Here is a 9,110-nt window from a genome sequence, read left to right on the forward strand (position 1 = left end):
TGGAAAACATTCCATATGGGGAAGATGATGTCAGCAATTTGATCTAACGGTGGAAAAAATAAGATTGAAATACAATTAAGGATCCAGATTATTTAAGATGATGTCATAAGGTTTCTCTTTTAATAATATTTAGAGATAATAAATTAAAAGTAATACTGTTGGACAAAACCAAAAAGAAGAAAAATGAACAAAAGCAGAACTCAAAAGTCAAAAAGCATTACCTTCATTACAGTTATCCCCATGGTTGCAAAATAGAACCAGACGGAGATGGCGATTGTGGAGGCTGTAAGTGTGTGAGCAGTAAGCAAGATCCATGAAGACGAACGACAGAGTGAGAGCAAAGATTGAGGATATGTGATCGACCAGATCCCATTTGAAGCAATGATTATACGGAATAGCGAATTACCCGGTTCTTGGATGCATTATCTCTTTTCCTCCAGTTTGATTTATGTATGTTTATATTCTTATAATTATGGAATCGATTCTTAAATCTTAAATTGGTATCTGTTTTGAAAATCCAGGGATGGCAATACAGTAATTATCTTTAAGTAACAAATTAATTTATAAAAAATTCAATATTACAAGACTAAAAACCAGGGGGCCATGGCCCCTCCTGGCCCCTTAAGGGATCCGCCACTGGTTACATAATCAAAAAACATAGTAAATCCTAAATAAATGTCAATTTCTTAGACATTAGCAAAGTACAACTTTTAAACAAGTACCAACAGAATTTTCAAACCAAAGAAATTTTCACATTTCCTTAATGTCCCTTGATTTCATATTCCTCCGTTTTATTAGGCTATAAGGAGTGGTAGCATGCTTAGCATGCTTCCACATAAGATTTTTGTAAGCCACATACGATAAGATGATGATAGCATGAAGTTGTAAATTTGTAGGGAGTGGTAGCAACTAAATATTATGTTATTTTATTTTGAAAAAAAAGATCAGCTAATTAGAGCCATTTCTCTTCTTATTATCTTCTATTTCCTCTCGCTATGGGGATGGCGCACAATTCTTAGCGAGCAGTAGTTGGGAGTGGGTTTAGCATTTATGACGAGCTGGAGGTGAGCTGGTGGCGAGTCTCACTCCCTCCAGCCTTAGATTTATCGCCAATACAAGTACCAAACCTACTACTAAAACTACCAAGCCCACTATCATAAGTACAAATATATTCACCACTAAAACAACCATAGAGAACAATTTCTTTGGAATTGTTATATGCTCCAATACCCTTAATGTATGCACATGTTCCATATATACTTTGATTTCCTTGTGTTTAGCTATAAACTTAGACAAAGCAATGACATCATTGTAATCAAGAAACAATAGTAATTGGGGTAGTTTATCATAATATAGTTCTTTCATCCTTGTTTGGAGGTTACAAACTGAAATGTCATTAATGTCAATGACATCAAAATAGTTTACATGATCGTTAATAATGTACATTCTTCTAATGAATGCATTAACATCATACCTCTTGTGAAACCCAAAAAATTAATAAACATGGAGCTATACATATATAGATGATTCAATGATGTGAAATAAAATCAAAAGAAAAAGTAAAATCCATAGAGACAATTCATGTGTGTCTGACTAAATTTACTTAGCATACTCTACATTGCAATAATGAAGATGATCAATACTGAGTGGACAAAAAGGATGTGTCCTCAGACGAATAATTAGGGATGATTTGATCAAAATCACTAAACTAGGCCAAATGGCCAAGCATATTCTCAATGAGAATATAAAGATGATACAAGATGGAAAGTACAATACTACCCTCATGTGACATGTGCATCGCATATGGGGAGAGTTAAATGGAAGAGGAAAATGTTAGCCTAATGGAGAGTTAAATGGAAGAGGAAAATGTTAGCCTAATGGACCGAGGGAGTAACAAAACAATTTAATATAAACTCTGAATGCAACAAGTAAATCATAAGGACTAAAGCTGCACTTTTCTAAAGAGCAGAACATTTATTTACCTATAGATTATGTGTCGTTAAGAATGTTTCTTGAATTTTAAAGGACAATGGTTCAATCTTTCCTGTTAATTTTTCTTTTTTTTATATATTATATTTGTCTTATCTAGAACATAAATGACTTTTTTTAAATGAAAAACACGTTTTTTAAACCTACTCCTATATTTATACATATATACCACCATTTTTGAACCCTCCACTATTTCGAAGGGATATTTTTTCGATTTTTTCAATACATTTGATACCGCTACATGTTATACATTTTCCATTTAAAATAATGAATGGCTAGTTTTTTTTATAGATTGTTTTAATCAATTATTAGATTCTTATGTGAAAAGTGATGAACCTTTATAATTTAATACTCGATAAATTAATAACCTCGATAAAATTAATAATTTGTTCGGTTCCAACTTGGGACCAGTACAAAATTGGATCACAATCGATAATTTTTTGAAATCCCAATGTAAATATATTGGTCCCAGTGAAGCTATAAATTAATAATTACTAAAATATTCCAAAATTTTATAATTGTTTAGTAAAAAATAAATCTATAGTTATTTGGTTTTTTGTAAACTTCAAATCTATATTGAGTTCATCTTTAAATCTTCCAATTACGTTTAAGAGTTGAGACACCGTGTTCTCGTATTGAAACAAAAAGTTGTGAATAGTTGTTGTCGTTTGCAATGTTTCTTTTCGAGTGACTGGTTCCAAAGGTGTGAATGTACATGAGAATTTTGAAGGTCCTTGTTTTTGTTTTATTCAAATAAGTAAAGTGAACGAACATGTAAATTTTGAAGGTTGATGCATTAATTTGAGAGTTGCTCACGAATATAAGCCAACTCTTTAAATTAATAATTTATTAATTTATCGATATAATAATATCTTGCTAAATTAATAAAATATCACAGTCCCAACATTATTAATTTATAAAGGTTCTACTGTATGACAAAAATTATGGCTTTAGTCATTTGTGAAGTTTGGTTAGGATTTTTTTTTTGAAACGACAAATCTAACTTACTCCTAAACTACACCTTAAATTCACCTATGTCCACAGCGGGATTTGAACCCTCAACCTCAAAGAGAAAGAGCAACATCGGATATCGTTTTTTTAAATCAAATTTACCATTTGTCCAAGATTTTAGGACTCAAATCAAACAATAATGAATCCTTCATTTACTATGTCTCCAAAGTGATTTGAATTCATCATCTTTCAATTGAAAATATCATTCTTTACACCTATACCAAAAACCATTTGATAATTTAAGTTTATGTTGTGAATTCAACATGTGCGAGGATTTATCATAAATATAGAACATCACTAATTTACCATAACAAAATTGCTTTAAAAAAAACTATTTTAATAAGAGCATTGGGTGTACGCAACAAGATGCAACACCAAGTTATGTCACCTCACATGCCACATAAGCAAATGGTGATATAACACCAAGTGGGGTAATGGACAATAAAATGCAACACCAACTTTTTGAGAACAAGTATGTTTTTTTTTTATTTTTTTTTTCGAATTTGATTTTTTTCCATTTTTTGTTTTTTTAATCACTAAAATGAATATATTTTTACAAAACATAAAATTTTAAAACAAAAAAATACATAATGTTTAAAATCTAAAATTACGATTACAATTAAAAAATATATGATTTTAAATCTAAAATCATAACTAAAATATCATTCAAATTACTCATAAAATCCTAATTAACCCAAATATTTCTTCCTAATTTATTACTTCAGTGCTTGTAGCACCGCTAGATCCTTAGACGTCAAATCTTCATCACTCGTCCCGAAGAATTGACAACTGATATGTCATTAGTTCCCTCTCTTTTTGCTCCTGCTTCTCCCATGTCTGTCTTTTTAGGAACTCCAAATGATGCCAAATCATTTTTTTCTTTAATTAATAAATTGTGCTCGTCGAATTTCGCTCTCATTTTCCCTGCGTCTTTTGCTTTCGCCTCAGCCTCCTCTGCATGCCTTGCAGCGCGCCTCGTTTTGTCGCGTCCGGACGGTCGTCGTGGTGGCGATATCTCCTCGATATCATCTGGGATCTCATCGGTGTTGGCGTTCAGGTTGATGTGAGTCTGTGTGTCTGACACGTCGACCGAGCTCGAATTACGAGACATTATTGATTGAACCTCCGACGATGTAGATGTTTTATTCCACTTTGGATTCGCTCGCAACAACTCGCATGATTTTTCAAACTCGAAAAATGTCCATTTTGACTCGATATTGTTCTTTTGCAGATTTGAACAAATCGAAGACGTTGGTTCCACTTTGGTGTTGCGCCGCAAGCTGGTTGTAAATACCATTGAATTTGTTGCATCGCTTAGTTATTTGACTTCATTTGCTGCTTAACATGTCATCCTTGCGATACGGATTTTTCTTCAAAATAGGGTGAAACTTGTCGCGCACCGCCCCCAATAAGCTCCTTTCTTTATTCTATTTCCACGAAGTTTGTCTTTTGAAATAGTACACCAAGTCGTCGTCAAAGCATATTCCTCCTCCGGTATCCACCATTGTGGAACGTCTGCATTTTCCATTTCAACCGCTATCGATTTCCCCTTCGTTTTTCCTTTTCCTTTCCCTCTCCTACTACCTCCCGCTTCCACTTCAACCGATGATTGTGTTGTAGGTGGTGGTTGGTTGGTTGTTTGTTGCGTCGAAGCAAAAGTAGGGAAAAGATTTTGTTGTAAATTTGGGTTTTGACCAAATAGATTTTATTGAAGGTATGGTGATTTGGGAAATTGCAGTGGCGGTGAAGCGGGATTAAAAGCGGCGTCTTCGTATGAGATTTGTGGTGATCCTTAAGACGATAAAAGGTTGAAATAATTTTCATAACACGCAAATCCGAGAGACAAGGTTGTGGTTGATTGTGTGTGTTGGGTTTGATGATAGAAGGGGGTGTTTGGGTTTTGTTCTATTTTTTTATTAAAAAAAAGTATAAAATATAGAGAGAATGAGAGAAAGATGTAAAAAAATTGAAGTAAAATAAGTATTTATATAAAGTAAAAAGGGTAAAAAAATTATTTTAAATGTTGACCGTTGCAAACGGTCACATACCAACGTATAAATTTTCCCCGTTTCAATAAGTGGTAACGGGCACGAAAAGTGCCATAACGAGCAGAAACGAGAAGGGGGCGGTGTTCCCCCGTTATAACGCCGTTTTTGGCGTCCACTTCAGCCACAACGAACACGAGATGTGCCCACACCGATCACTCTAAAGGATTTATATCGTTTTGATGTTGTTACATGTGTTTCTATGTTGATAGGTCACATCGATCAATGATTGATTACCTAACTTATTTCATACTGATGGCTCCTAAAAATCCCGTGCTATGTAGCTCTTCAAAGATGTGAACATGTAATAAATGTGATTGATCCATATTGAATATATTTTATATTTATATCCCCATATTATAAAGTCTTGTACTTATGATATATAAAATCATAATCACGTTTTATTGTCGTGTCATCCTGATTTTCACTTTTCACATGTTAAGTCGTTTTCTTTAGTATTTTAGTTGTCAATGCAGCAACACAATGAGGCCCGGCCCCATTCTCGTTGTCTCAATTTATGGGTTGGACTATTGGAGTTGTCAATGTAATAACATAATATCGTTTTCAAGATTTTTTTTCTCTAAATAAAACAATCATGCTTTTAAAAATTGTATTTAGAATAAAAACTAACCATGTTTGAATGTTATGATGTAAAACCTCATGTTTGCAGCGGGGGATTAGTCGGTGCGCGAAAGCTGGCCCAAAAATCCTCGTTAGGGAAGTTACCTTTCCAAAAAAAAAAATATATAACAATGCAGTAATGTATGAATTCTTTTGTCCTAATTTTTTTTCTCATCACCTACGTCTAATACTTTGTAGCTCTTTCATTATGTTTGAGATTTAAGTACTTCTAATGTAGTGGACTTGTGTTTGAGTTTGGTAGCACCCCTAGAAGTTAGTTGTATTTGTTAACCTTTTTACTTTTCATAGTATACTGTATTATTTGGCACCATCGAGGGATGCATTTATGTGTTGTTATATTTGAGAAAATGACTTAAGCGAGTAACTATTTTAAAAATCGTTCAACAGACATATTCAAAAAACATCCAAATGAGGTTTCTATAATAAAAAACCAACAAACTACACGCTTTATTCAAATGTCACATTATGGCAAACAACATTTGTAGGTGAGGGGCAATATATTATCATAAAATTAATTAAGGGAACAAAATAAGGGAAAGTGATTGAGGAAGGTAACTATGTTTTAAAATCGTTCAAAAAACATCATCCAAGTAACGTATTTATAAAAAAAACCAACAAATAAATAAAAAAAACTATACGTTTTGTTCAAATATTACCCACTACTAACCTACTCTATGTTTATTGGTGAAATGACAAAATAATTGATGATATGATATTAATTGATATATTCATCCTTTATATATCACTTAGTTTATACTGTTTTTTGATACTTCCTATATAGAGACTCATTGTAACTTTATTTGATACTAGTTTATAACCCGTGTAAACCACGGTTATAAAATTAATTAAACTTTAATACTGAGAACTCAAAATTATTAATCAATTATTTTAAATAAATTATTAGTTAAGATATATTTTGTTAGTTATATAAAATTATAATCATTAATTTAAATAAATATATGAAATTATATCACCTTATAATTTGTATTAATTTTATTTTAATTTTTATTCTAGTGTTATTAAATTAATGTAATCATAATGAGAAATTTAAATTTTAAAATTTAAAATTTAATATTAATAGGTTGACAAGTGGCATATATTAATTAGGAGGCCTAATAGGGTGACACATGGCAAAAAAATAATAAAATATGCATTAATTAGGATGCCTAATAGGATAACACATGGCAAAAGGAGATTAAAACTATTCTTTTATTAAAATAGGGATATATACTCTATAGATATACATGCCTCATCGTTGAGGCTTTTTGCCACAATTATCATGGTATCATACTCATACCTACGGTTTTTCCCATAATTCTCCATTATGTGATTCATTTTTTGAATATGAAGGATCTAAGTGGATAAATGTCCATAAATAACTTTTATATTTAAAAAAATGAAACACATAACCAAGAAAATATACAGGAGAAGGAGACGATATGTGACATCTTTATTTTCAATTTTTCACGTCCAGAAAAGATTGATTTAATTATACTTATTTCATTTCAGAGTATCATGTTTAAAGAATTATAATGCGGAATTTGTTCCCAATAATGTGATAATATTATTAACAAGCATTTCCGAATAAATGCATTTCATTATTAATTTTGGGATATCATCGTCAATACAGAAACATAAGTATAACAAAAATATTACAAGCCTTACAATATCCAATGACCTATATTCCTTTTAATCTCTCATCAGATTCAAACATCAAGTACCTTCGTGTAGACACCTATGATAAAAAGAACCTGAGTGGGCCAGGTTGGGAAACCTGGCAAGTATATATGGATTTTAATCTCACAATCTTATATATATATATATATATATATATATATATATATATATATATATATATATATATATATAACCCCGCAATATGAAAATAAACCTCATATAAGCAATCTACCCCATCGTGTCAATCCTTGCATTTAAATCTTATACAACGACATAATCCATACTGTCGGATTCGGAAATGAATGAATTTACCTAATCCATATTCTCGAATCAGGAATAAATGACTATATCTAATCCATACTCTCAGATCAGGAATGAATAACTGAGTCTAATCCATACTCCCGGATCAGTGACAAATAATTATGCCTAATTTATACTCTTGTACCAGGGACAAATAATTGTACCTAATCCATACTCTCGGACCAATGGTACATGTCTATACCTAATCCCTACTCTCGGACCAGTGACAATTGTCAGAGTTCTTTCCTTTGTATATATCTCACACGTATTCTTAAGGAGATACTACCTAATATTTATCTTAATTAAACTTAGACCTCCTTTGTAAGTCTTATTTTATCTCTAGGTAAGACTATGATGCTTAACTCCTAATACTTTCATTATTATTATCATGAAATTATATATATATATATATATATATATATATATATATATATATATATATTAACGCATATAGAACTATATACAGTTCGCATATCAAATACATTCGTAACACATATTTCAGGCATTAAGCATTTAGTTTACATGTATACTCCTTGACAAATATTTAATACTTTTGTTAATACTTGTATTAAAATCATGTTCATGAAAGAGACTATGCACTCACTTGATAAAATGATGACTCGGAACTCGGAAAACACTTCCCTCTAACACTTAGCTTTTCCTTTGACGTGAACTAGTATATTACTAAGTCTTAGTCAAATATTCCTTATGACTAATGATAGTATAGATTCCTCAATAATTCAAATATCTACTAATCTGTAGCTGATAAGGGACAACCAAATAGGATCATATTGGAGGCAGGGTCCCTTTGGTATGTAGACTTTGGTATATAGAGTTTACTATTTGGAAATCTCACTTTAAGAACTTAATAGAGTTAGACAGTTGACTTACCTAAAGCAAAGTCAAGCTTTTCGATTCTACCTTTTCTCAGATCTTTCAGGTAGTCAAGGTAGCTTCGCAACCAATGTCCCTTCTCTTGGCAATAGAAACATATAGACTCTTTGGAATGGTACACGGGACAATCTCAGACTTAGCCTTTCTCTTTCCCTTGGAAAGAGAAATCTTTTCTGGACTTTCAATGTTTCCATTGTCAATGTCCATGGAAGTTTGGAGAGTAAATCTGTAACATCCAAAAACCCAGGTATACCTTGTGAACCCTAATCCGTGAAGCAATTGTCTATATTGGTCCTTGATAAGAAAAGGGGGTGGTAGACGGGTACACAGGGCGTACTAGAGTGTACGCTCAGCGTACTCGTGCGCGTGTTTGATCGCGGAGGGCCGCCTAGTACGTCGGGCATACCAAGGTGTACGTGGGGTGTACTAGGCCCAGTTTGTAACCCTAATATTTAGGGTGTCCCCTATTTAAAGAGTGTTATGTCCTCCTTGTGGCCACCATTTCCAGAGACTTAACCTCCCCAAAACCCTAAATCTCGTTCTTGTAGCAAG

This window comes from Lactuca serriola, chromosome 5, assembly GCF_051521515.1.
Source record: "Lactuca serriola cultivar US96UC23 chromosome 5, Lser_US96UC23_V15, whole genome shotgun sequence".
In the NCBI taxonomy this organism is placed as follows: Eukaryota; Viridiplantae; Streptophyta; class Magnoliopsida; order Asterales; family Asteraceae; genus Lactuca; species Lactuca serriola.